Source organism: Acipenser ruthenus, chromosome 35, assembly GCF_902713425.1.
Source record: "Acipenser ruthenus chromosome 35, fAciRut3.2 maternal haplotype, whole genome shotgun sequence".
Classification (NCBI taxonomy): domain Eukaryota; kingdom Metazoa; phylum Chordata; class Actinopteri; order Acipenseriformes; family Acipenseridae; genus Acipenser; species Acipenser ruthenus.
The window spans coordinates 1,506,803-1,519,193 of NC_081223.1; the positions used below are offsets into that span (position 1 = coordinate 1,506,803).

General features: G+C 40.1%; 5 non-coding genes across 5 annotated transcripts; 2 read left to right on the forward strand and 3 right to left on the reverse strand.

The window, feature by feature from the left end:
* Positions 1 to 322: 322 nt before the first annotated feature.
* On the reverse strand, positions 323 to 395 carry trnak-cuu (transfer RNA lysine (anticodon CUU)). The gene has a single exon. It is a non-coding gene; the product is annotated as a tRNA-Lys (tRNA).
* Positions 396 to 809: 414 nt separating this feature from the next.
* On the forward strand, positions 810 to 883 carry trnan-guu (transfer RNA asparagine (anticodon GUU)). Its single transcript has one exon. It is a non-coding gene; the product is annotated as a tRNA-Asn (tRNA).
* A 135-nt stretch (positions 884 to 1,018) lies between these two features.
* Positions 1,019 to 1,091, reverse strand: trnaf-gaa (transfer RNA phenylalanine (anticodon GAA)). Its single transcript has one exon. It is a non-coding gene; the product is annotated as a tRNA-Phe (tRNA).
* Positions 1,092 to 4,442: 3,351 nt separating this feature from the next.
* trnak-cuu (transfer RNA lysine (anticodon CUU)) lies at positions 4,443 to 4,515 on the reverse strand. The gene has a single exon. It is a non-coding gene; the product is annotated as a tRNA-Lys (tRNA).
* Positions 4,516 to 4,929: 414 nt separating this feature from the next.
* Positions 4,930 to 5,003, forward strand: trnan-guu (transfer RNA asparagine (anticodon GUU)). The gene has a single exon. It is a non-coding gene; the product is annotated as a tRNA-Asn (tRNA).
* The last annotated feature ends 7,388 nt before the right edge of the window (positions 5,004 to 12,391 follow it).

Below are 12,391 nucleotides of genomic sequence, written 5' to 3' on the forward strand. Positions count from 1 at the left end.
AGAAAACCGCATTATTTATTTCAGCACACACTAGGGTTCTCGTATCAAGGCCCGATTGGGTTTACGCACATACCAACTGTTGCTCCATGAATGATGTTAAGACAATTGTAAAAAAAAGAATCGGATTGAAGTCAGCCCAAAAAGTTAGATTATTTATTTCAATATCGTTATAGCTATAAACGATGCATGCATTTTACAACAGCAATTGCTATTTGACAATGACCAATAAGTAATTTTGTTGCAATACTGTATACAATGTGAACAGAATCAGACATTGCTCCGTTGTCTCGAAGAAACATCTTCAATTTGTATTTAAAAAGGACGCCCAACGTGGGGCTCGAACCCACGACCCTGAGATTAAGAGTCTCATACTCTACCGACTGAGCTAGCCAGGCTGACTGGTGCATGGTACTTTCACTGTAACCAACTGAGCTATTAATTTGTCATCTTATTTGAGAAAATAGTGAATGACAGAACCAAAGATTCCAAATATAATCCACTGAACTCTAGCTTTATTATCATAATGAAAACAGATTACACATGACCACAGTTCTGTATCAAAATTAAGTCGTAAGTATATGGTTTCCATTGTAGCTATTTACACACACTGCTCTGTTGTCTCCCAGGGTGTTATCTAACAAAACGACATATGCTGTGCTGCCATAAAGGATTACATAGACTTTCCTGCCCCATCTTGCTTTCATCTTAGATGTGATCTCAGGTTCTGCTGTTTTCTGCTCCCTCGATCACGTTCTGCAGCATCTCGCCTTGCTAATCACTCCCGTATGCTTTGGCGGCTTAACAGGTTGGTCTCTGTGGCGCAATCGGTTAGCGCGTTCGGCTGTTAACCGAAAGGTTGGTGGTTCAAGCCCACCCAGGGGCGATGCTTTTTGCATTTCTTAATCACATTAGAAAATGGCACTCTGATACGCTGTTATTTCATCCAATTACGCTGTAGGATAAATGTGCTCTTTTTTTGTAGTTCAAAATAATACAAAACAAATATCGTCTTGTTGTTTGCCGAAACCCGGGATCGAACCAGGGACCTTTAGATCTTCAGTCTAACGCTCTCCCAACTGAGCTATTTCAGCTTGACAAGACAAGTGTTTCGAGGTAGCATTCTTTTTGGCAATCCAGTAAACCTGTAATGAGAAACGTTCAACAGCTCGGCAACACCATAATAGAATCCGATGCCTTTACAAATGCGTTTCGAAACTGTTGTTTTCTCCCAAATGCGGTTCTCAACAAATGTTTTTTTTTTTTTTTTGTATTCCTTCCAGAGTAAGTCCAAAAGGCAAACACTGGAACTGGCTGCCTGAAAGTGCAGCGCTTGAACTGCCTCAACAAACGCTGAGCTCTAAAACGTGTACATTGAAAGTCGTTGTTAATTCTTAAAGGTCTGTTAAGCTTAAAGGTACCAATCATTACTTGCTGTTCTTTAAATTTCTTCAAAACTAGTATTTCTATAGCTATGTTCTCTATCTCATGCAAGGAAGTGTTAATATGACTTTATTACCCAACTGTGTCAATGAAGACTGGTCAACAGTAATTTCGGATTCACTTTAATTTATTGTGCTGTATCAAATGAAACATAAAAATGAATCGCAATACAATAAATCTCTGTTTGATCGCTATACAATCAATATGTTGTGTAGGCTAAATTGTATAAATAAATGTCCGGAAACAGTCAAATTCAAACACGTTAAAAAATGAAATAGTGCAGAATAAAAACAAAGGCGTCTTTGACCTCGACGTGATTTGAACATGCACCCTACTGATCTGGAGTCAGACGCGCTACCGTTGCGCCACGAAGTCCTGGAGTAATGCCTGCTTATTATGCAATGCTAGAGTGTACAGCAAGCATGCCAAACACATGGTAATGCCGACGCTGATACTAGGAAAACACTCGGTATCACCAGGGTCATGGGAAACAGCCGACTCAATACGTGTTCGTAGCCAGCAGGGCTATTAAGTTGTCGGAAGTGTGTTTGATTCTCAGCTTTAAAAGTAAAGAAAACATAAAACAATGCGATTTGCTTTTATAAATTTCATTATTTGAAACGTGGGCATAAACACAGTTGTACTGGCTGGGAATCGTCTCTGGTCAATTACTTGGAAAGCAGCTATGCTGACCAATACATCACCAATAGGGAAAAGCTGGCAGTACTGAGTGACACAGAAGACGGATTCTCTCAGCGCGTCTCCTCTGAATGTGCACTGGCACAAAGGGGCTTTTCTCATCTAATGTTTGCACTGTGTTTTTTGCTGTGTTGATTGTTATTTGTCTATTTTGTTTGGTGCACGGGTGAAACGGAGTTCGTAATTAAAGTATTTTTTTGTTTTGTTTATCACAAGCACGGTGCACACGGACCTCTGGTCCCGCCCCAAACAATTGCAGGTACCTGTACACACCTGGAATTAAAAGGGCTTTGAGGTATTAAAAGGGTGAGGAACTAAGAGACTGGGAGCAGGGAACTAGGAGATACCGGAATAGGAAAGAGAGAGAAGCCGAGGGAAGTAAACGAAAATAAAGAGGACGAGATTAGACAGCGAGTGGTTGGGTTTTTTTTTTTGTGCACGGAGTGTCAGTTTCGTTTTGTTATTTTTTTTCGTGGACTCACTCTGGGAGGACTGCGGAACTTGGTGATTGAAGACATTTGAAAAGAGGTACTGACAAGAACCTTTGCGTTCGTGGTTTATGTCAGGATATCAGGATCTCTCCTGAGGACTTCAGCTGAAGCGCAGCACCCTATGGAGAGGGCTGCCCAAACAGGCGTCTGGACAGGAGCCCTAAGAGGAGGTCTGGACCAGAGAGTGGATGACGTATGGTTAAGTGAACAAATACACATTAAAATGCATCTAACGCTCAAAAATTAAACAATAATTCAAATAAACAAACTATGCAAAAAAAGGAAAACCAATCCAATTAAAATTCAAAAATCATAAGTGATAATACTGAATAAAATAATAATCAACACATTCGACACCCGTGACATTACCACCACTGCGATCTTGAAAATGTTTGTATGCCACAAAATAATGAACAGTCGTTCATTATTTTGTGTATCAGCCGCCACACAAAGCTGAGCGCAGTGCGGTATACTGTAATGATGTTCCAGTCAGTCTGCCCGGACTGCACTTGAACCATCTTAAAAACACGAAGCCCCTAATAAGCTAATTTGTAAAAGTTAGTAAAGAATTGCGCTAATATAACGAAGCTAAATTTGAACTCCTAGCTGGAGCAACGAGAGAGGGCGAGAGGGCGGGGCAGAGAAGGAGGGGGAGACGCTGCTAGGCAACCGGCTCGTGAACATTCCACTCAGCTGAGCAGAGACCGTTAGGATTTAAAAATGCGAACGTTCCGAGCGGCGTTAGGCGCTTCGTTAAATTAGCACACCGTTGCTGGCATTTGAATATAACCATATTTTAAATACTCAAATAGGACTGTATTAAAAAATATATTATGTTTTTCAAAGTAATATGTTATGTGGAATATTAAAACAATCAAACTAAATAACACATGTTTGGACACAAAATATTTTTCTTCCTCATAACGTGTTAGAAAATGTAAACAGCAGTTGGAGAATGCCGAAGTCGATCATCCTAGCATGTTAAACGAGGGCATTTCTCCTGTAAGCTGCGTCTAGTAATAGATTGTTTATACTGTTCTCAATGGTTCGCATCCCAGCCTGAGACCATGATCCAGTGGTAGACGATGTTTTTCAAGTAATATGTTATTTGGAATATTAAAACAATCAAGTTAAATAACATGTTTGGAAACAAAATATTTTTCAGTGACGTTAACAGGTAGTCTGTTTAAAACAAAAATGCAATTTGTGTTAGGAACACTATTTTAGTCTGATTTAAAATGGAAATTAAAATGGTATTGAGTGCTGACAACAGTTTGGTATCAGCTGTTGATTTCCTTAAAACAATCTTTTATAGTAAAATAAAGAAATGTATTCTTTTTAAAAATACGTAAAATTGAACTGTCAAAAGTGGGATTTGAACCCACGCCTCCATTCAGAGACCAGAACACAAAATTCTTTGGAAAGACAGAGTCCTTGAATCTGGCGCCTTAGACCACTCGGCATTCTGATAAGCTGCATTTGTTAATGTAGAAAACCGCATTATTTATTTCAGCACACACTAGGGTTCTCGTATCAAGGCCCGATTGGGTTTACGCACATACCAACTGTTGCTCCATGAATGATGTTAAGACAATTGTAAAAAAAAAGAATCGGATTGAAGTCAACCCAAAAAGTTAGATTATTTATTTCAATATCGTTATAGCTATAAACGATGCATGCATTTTACAATAGCAATTGCTATTTGACAATGACCAATAAGTAATTTTGTTGCAATACTGTATACAATGTGAACAGAATCAGACATTGCTCCGTTGTCTCGAAGAAACATCTTCAATTTGTATTTAAAAAGGACGCCCAACGTGGGGCTCGAACCCACGACCCTGAGATTAAGAGTCTCATGCTCTACCGACTGAGCTAGCCGGGCTGACTGGTGCATGGTACTTTCACTGTAATCAACTGAGCTATTAATTTGTCATCTTATTTGAGAATATACTGAATGACAGAACCAAAGATTCCAAATATAATCCACTGAACTCTAGCTTTATTATCATAATGAAAACAGATTACACATGACCACAGTTCTGTATCAAAATTAAGTCGTAAGTATATGGTTTCCATTGTAGCTATTTACACACACTGCTCTGTTGTCTCCCAGGGTGTTATCTAACAAAACGACATATGCTGTGCTGCCATAAAGGATTACATAGACTTTCCTGCCCCATCTTGCTTTCATCTTAGATGTGATCTCAGGTTCTGCTGTGTTCTGCTCCCTCGATCACGTTCTGCAGCATCTCGCCTTGCTAATCACTCCCGTATGCTTTGGCGGCTTAACAGGTTGGTCTCTGTGGCGCAATCGGTTAGCGCGTTCGGTTGTTAACCGAAAGGTTGGTGGTTCAAGACCACCCAGGGACGATGCGTTTTGCATTTCTTAATCACATTAGAAAATGGCACTCTGATACGCTGTTATTTCATCCAATTACGCTGAAGAATAAATGTGCTCTGTTTTTTTCGTTCAAAATAATACAAAACACCAGGGACCTTTAGATCTTCAGTTTAACGCTCTCCCAACTGAGCTCTTTCGGCTTGTTCAATAAGTTCACTGTACCTGTGTATTTGCATGGTCCAGTATAAGAATGTACGATTTTTCTGGAGTTCTTGGTTGCTCAGTTCAGCACCAGTCATCAGAGCTGAAAAACAACAGCAATAGGTAACTGGTATGGTAACTGGACCACATATCATTTATATCAACTGACTGTTTTCCTCCAAATATAATAATGTCAGTATTTGATATGTTATGATAGTTACAATCAAAGAAACTAAACCACCATGCTCCTTCGCTTATGGCTGTACCACCTTGAGAACACCCGCCCTCATCTGATCTCGGAAGCTGAGCAAAAGCTTGGACAGGAGACTTCCTGGCAATACCAGGTGCTGTAAGATTTTCTTTCTGCAGGCGGCGCTATTTCCCCACATATTTCTAATCCTTAAAGCTCCAACTGGAAATCTATATATATGGCCTTTCTATTTATCCACCCTTGTCCCCCACTGGGGATTAAACCAACAACCTTCCGGTCAGGAGTCCAGAGCCCTAACCACTACTCCACACTCACAGTAAGCAGCTCCTTTGTCCAGACAGACCACACAAGTGTTTAGATGACTCTGTGAGCCTTGTGTTAAAGGGAAAACTGGGCTGACTGGGCAGGTAAATGCTGCCTATTTCAATTGTCTTATTACTGTGTTATTACATTATGGACAGCAGTGGTGCTCTAGCTCCCTCTTGTGGTCAGTGTGAATGATGCACTGTGTGTAGCTTGGCAGGGCACTGATGCCTGTTTCCAGGCTATACAAACACAGAGGGATTCAATCAAACACTAAGTCCACAGTTTAATAGAAGAGTGGATTATTTCTATTTGTATATGTGTTCTAAGCGCTGCACTTCTGTTTCAATAAGTGTCACAGACAGTTCTATGAGATCTGAGCTGTGAACACAGGTGGGACTTGATAGGGTTGGGTGACTCACAGTACAGTTAGATTATCCTTCCTGTAGTTTTATGTTTAGCCTCTCAGTGCTTTCCTGCTCTCTAGGAGGGGCAGCATTAGAAATCTGCCTGTTCAGAATGAACTGGACCATAAGTGTTGAGACATGTGTGCCAGGGAGCTGCTGCACACATAAGGAATGAAGGAGACCAGGTGGGTAACAAGGATGACACAGGAGGCAAGACAATGAAGAATAAACTGCCTTCAATAACGCTGATGTGCTGCTCCTTAATAAAACATAAGAATTCATTCAGGAATTTATTAATTGCTTATTTATTTATTTGTACTTAAATTTAGATACATTATTTTTTATTATAATAAGTTATAATCTGAGGTATATCATTATAGTATTAACATTTCTTTCAGTAATTAAGAATAAAGTGTAACATTCTATTTCAAAAGAAGACATGGTTTGTTCATTGTAATTAACAGTAATTTGTGTGTTGATTTTCATCTTAACAATATGTTCAAGTTCAATGTTATTCATTTATTTGTTAATATTAGTTTTCAAAATACATTAAAACACATCAGATTGACACAATGAGAAATATCCAGCTGGACTCCACAGAGTCAGACAGTGTAACTACACATCACTGCAATACTGGGCTTTGCTGTTTGCTGGACTTCTTTTTTAATATGTTGTCCAGTGGATCATAAATAAATCAATCTCAATATGCATACAGTTCAATTGTTTTAAAAAATAAACTTCATTCTGTTTGTATATAGAATGTGTTGCTGATGAAGTGGAATCATTAAAAGAGTAAAATGAAAAAAGTAATTAATACAATTTGAAGTTAAATATGCAATTTATTTATATATATATATATATATATATACACATTCATTGAAAGAGAAGTAAAATGTTTGGTTTATTTTCAGCTTGTATTTAAGTATCAGAAAATGAACAATGTTCACCTGCAGTCCAGCTGTGGGAGGTTTTTGTACGGGTGTGTAGCACTGTGTGAACACATCTCTTCTGTTGGGGTAGTGTGCATCACTGTGAGCAGCTCCTTCCTCCAGACACAGACCACACTGTAGTGTTTAGATGACTGGGTGTCAAGAGCCTTGTGTTATCAATGGGAGAACTGGACTGACTGAGCTGGTACTGTGTTATTACATTATGGACAGCAGTGGTGCTCTGGCTCCCTCTTGTGGTCAGTGTTAATATCTGCAGTGTGTCTCTCGGAGGTCAAATGAATGGAAGCTATAGTGCTGCTGACAGTAGTAATCTCCTGCATCTTCAGCCTGGACTCCACTGATGGTCAGCATGAAGTTTGTTCTTGACCTGCTGTCAGTGAATGGAGCTGGAGCTCCAGAGACTCGGCTATTCAGTGAAGAGAAGAGGAGTTTAGGAGCTCCTCCGGGTTTCTGCAGATACCAGGCTAGACTGCTGGTAAAACCAGAGCTACTGGATCTGCAGTTCAGAGTGACACTCCCTCCTATAGAGACAGACTCCACTGTGGGACTCTGAGTCAGGACAATCTGACCGCTGGATTCTGAAAATAAAAACACAGAACATCAACCCACCGAGTCAACAGCCTCGTCCATTAACTGCATTCCACTGTGTGCTGAGGAAGCGCTGATATTAATAATAATTAATAATAATGAGGATTTCTTACCATGAGAAAAGAGTGCCAGTGTGCAGAGGAGGATCCCCAGTGAAGCCATGTTCTCTGGGTGTCTCAGTGACTGTGAAAGGGCTGAACTGTCAGCTTTAAAAACCCTGAGCAATGGAGCAGTGCAGTTATTCTAGCTGTTGTGTAGAGCAGTGAGGCAGGCACAGGTATGCAAAGCACCTTCCTTTATACAAATCCTGTCACAGGCAGTTAAATGAGATCTGAGCCGTGAGCACCAGTGGGGCTTCATAGGGTTGGGCCACTTTTACTGTTTTCTTCTATTTTTACCCAGGTCAAAGCTCTCAGTATATCACTGCTGTCTAATCTGGGTGTCTGTCTAAACTGACAATAATGTTTGTGTTTGTGTCATTATTTCAATCCTATTGAGAATTAAAGGGTATGTCGTGCCCTACCCCTAACCCTAGTGTTATACCTTCCCATGTGTTGCTGCTGCTGTACAAGTAATGGACCTGTCATTTTTCTTTTCATTGTTCTCATTTTAACAGCTTCTTACTCTTCTAAATGGAACAATTACTTCACTGTCTTTCACAGGCCTTTCCAAGATGTACCTTGAACTGCTACGAGTGCGTTTTCATGATTTCAATCATGCTAATATTTAACAAGCCAGGGGAAAAGGTAGAAAACTCATGTATTGATTTCTTTATTGATTGATTGATTGATGTGTGTGAAAGGGAGCACACAGTGACTGATCACACTCCTTTGCCATGGCAATCCCAGCTCACTGAGAAACACATGGTTCTTGTATTGACATGTTGTTTTGAGAAAGATTGGAACAAACCAGCTTTCTTTCATTTGGAATGAGACTGAATTAGTGGGGAGTCTTTGATGTAGGGAATTCAAGTGAATATTATGAATGTGTTCAAAATATACATGACATGTGACAGTGATATGAATGAAGAATTGTACATTTCAGTAAATACATTTTTATTTGTATTCACATTTCACCTATTATATACACACACATAATCAGTGATCAGAATATTCTCTCGTCTAAAACGGCATCAATGTCAATATCTTAACTGTCAAGAGGATGTATGCGGCCTCACAAGATATGCTGACGCTGAAAAACTCTGTTAAAATCAGCATGAAATAGAAGCAGCAACAGCTGCCGAGCCGTCTGGAAATGTGATTCTACGAATAGATTACACCCACTCAAAGGTATGGATACATTTTAAACAACAACTAAGCCTTGTGATAGAACTATCTGACCTGCTGCAACTAGTGTCAATGTAGTAATGTGTCAAATTAAAGTTAGTAAGACTTACGCTATAACTAAGCTAAGTAATAACTTACACACAGCTGGTGCAACCCAGCCCAGGATTCATGGACATCTTCATATGAGAATCAGATATGAAAAACATGAGTTACATTTTTACAATTCTTGGAGTAACTGAATGATGTTTCAGAATTTAGAATAGATGGTATCATCACTACATTACTAGATGACCCTGTAGTCACAACAAAATCAGTTTGTTTAAATAGAGTAATATTGAATCCATACCTACATGTAACTGTGTGTTGTTATTGAGCTCAGTGTGTTTGTGTGCAGTTGAGCTCCTCCACAGACCGTGTTCCGTTTCATTGCCTTCACCCTCAGCACCTGCAGTAGGTCCCAGCTGCAGCAGTGCAGTCGCTGTGCAGTCCAGCTGAGGGAGGTTTTTGTACGGGTGTGTAGCACTGTGTGAACATAGCTCTACTGCTGGGGTAGTGGTAACTCTGACAGTAGTAATCTCCTGCATCTTCAGCCTGGACTCCACTGATGGTCAGACTGAAGTCAGTCCCAGATCCACTGCCACTGAAACGAGTTGGGATCCCAGACTGAAGGGTACTTGCCAAGTAGATCAGGAGTTTGGGAGCTTCTCCAGGTTTCTGTTGATACCAGGCTAGCCAGTGGCCATTTCTATCACTGTACACTGCACTGCTGACTTTACAGCTCAGAGCGACTGTGTCTCCTGGGAGAACAGATTTCACTGCTGGAGTCTGAGTCACAGTATATTGTCCACTGGATTCTGAAAATAATAAATAATAATATAGAAAATTATAATAAGTAAGTAAATTGAATTATGAAAACACATATTAAATGTCAAGCCTTTTCAGTCACTCCTATTGTATTTGAACACATATACTGTATATTAAGAAATATCCCATAAATAGATTTTTTTCAAAAACATGTTTTTTGATATGGTTCTTACCCTGAGTGCAGATGACAAGTGCCCAGATGAAGATGCTGATAAAAGTCATTGTTGTTGTGGATTATGTTGCCATGAAGGGCAGCTCTCAATCATGAAGTGTTAAACTCACAGGGCTATAAACACTCCCAGAGCACTGAAGCATGTGCTGCCAATGCAAAGTGTCTTTTCTATGCAAATTGTCTTCCTTGGCACAGCAGCCACTTGTAGCCCAACAGTGGTGTAAACACAGGCTTGGTGCTGTGTGTTCTGACAGAGCAAGATTAGCAGTTTAGCATGGCTGGGATGGGAAGGGTCAGACTGGCAGGAGAAACATGATGTGATTGGGATTGCTGTCAGTCTGGGGCTGTGCTGTAACAGCCTGTTTTATTACTGTGTCGTTACTTCATACAATGAGTGCTGTTCTGGCTTTCTCTTTGATAGTGTTCATAAGTACACCCTGTGCAGGATTGGGTCTGGTGGCTTGAATGGAAATTGCTTAAGAATACAATGAAATACTATCTTATTCACTTGAGTTTGCTGAAGGATATTTAAGAATGTTTTAATAGAAATCGTTTTAAAAATATGATGTTCATGGAACTGTTTTACAATATGGAAATTAGTGGTGCTGTGTGTTTTGTAAATAACAAAATAACACACCCCTACAGATTGGGTTTGAACAAGTGCCTGTTTCCCTCTTGTGGTAAGTGTTAGTAACTGCAGTCTTTGCTGTTCAGGATCAGTTTAATGAAGATGCAATCCCTTGGTTTAAAATGTGTGCTCCACTTTCATCAGCCTCTCACAGTAAAAGCCATTACAGGAGAAAGTGGAGTAACATATGGGACACGGGGCATGAACGGACAGACTGTGTGAGCTGATAAAAACTCAATTAGCTATCTGTATGATGATTTGTCTTTTTTATTTCTTTTTTAACAATGGTGATGAGAAGATTTATTTAAAGTTAAGTCAAAGCCAAAAACAGTTTTGTGTTAATTTGAGGGTGTGTTTATTCACTGATAGTCAAAATACAATGTAAAGATGCAATTAGCATAGTGGGGCAATGTGGGCACCTTTGAAAACATTCATCCTTTCTGCTCCAGTCTACTCTGAATACTCACGCTGTCACTGTGTGGCCCTTGTCCCAGTTTGCTCACTTTGCAATGAAGATAATGAGGCTACATTAGAAAACATTCCTGCACATTGCTCGATGTCTTCTCATACAGACTGTTTGACTTCTCAAGCTGTCACTGTGGATCTCTGTTACAAGCTGTCACTGTGTATCTCTGTTTCAAGCTGTCACTGTGGATCTCTGTTACAAGCAGTCACTGTGTATCTCTGTTACAAGCTGTCACTGTGGATCTCTGTTACAAGCTGTCACTGTGTATCTGTTACAAGCTGTCACTGTTTATCTCTGTTCCAAGCTGTCACTGTGTATCTCTGTTACAAGCTGTCACTGTGTATCTCTGTCACACTTTGCCACACTTTCAGGTTACTAGCACAGTGACTGCCGGAGATGGAATCAAGGGGAAATGAATCCCAAGTGTGGAGATATTAGAGTCAGTGTTTCCCAGCATGCATCACTGTGAGCAGCTCCTTCCTCCAGACACAGACCACACTGTAGTGTTTAGATGACTGGGTGTGAGGAGCCTTGTGTTAACAGTGGGAGAACTGGGCTGACTGGGGAGGTAACTGCTGCCTGTTTCAATTATTGAAGTACAGTTATTACATTATGGACAGCAGGGGTGCTCTGGCTCCCTCGTGTGGTCACTATTAATATCTGCAGTGTGTTTGTCAGAGGTCAAATGAATGAGTGCACTTTATTCACTTGAACACAGAGCAGCTCCTGTGTTACTGCCCCCCCCATTCCAAATTGCACATTTTGTTTTGCTTCCTCCCATTTTTAAACTAATAGCAGCACTAATGTCCCCACGGTGGCTCTAAGACTAGATAACTGACCTGCTCTTTCTTTAAATGCCATCACTTTGTACACGACACACTCAAATTACACCACTGGCATTTAACAGGAATTTGCATTGATACTGAAATTATTTTATTAACCCATTGCAGTCCATTTATTAATTGCGCGTCAGGCACGCCAGGTCTAATTTATTTTCACACGCGCAGTTAATTTTAGACGCACTGTTTAAAAGTATTTTTTTCACAGTCAAACGGGTTTAAATGGCCCTGCATATCAACAAAGCACTCACTAGGCATCTCCAGCCCCGCCCCACCCTTTTGTTTGCTATAGCGTTCACCTATGTAAGAAATAAATAATAATAATAATAATAATAGTCGTACATACCGATCGATCATCTCCGGATCACTCGTTTTATCACCAAACTCCTCAATAATGCGATCCAAGTCATTATTTTATTACTATAACATCTCAAAAAAGCTCTGCAAATGTCTGTGTTTTCTGTGCGCTGATTCAGTCAGCCAACTTGTTTACTTCAGACCG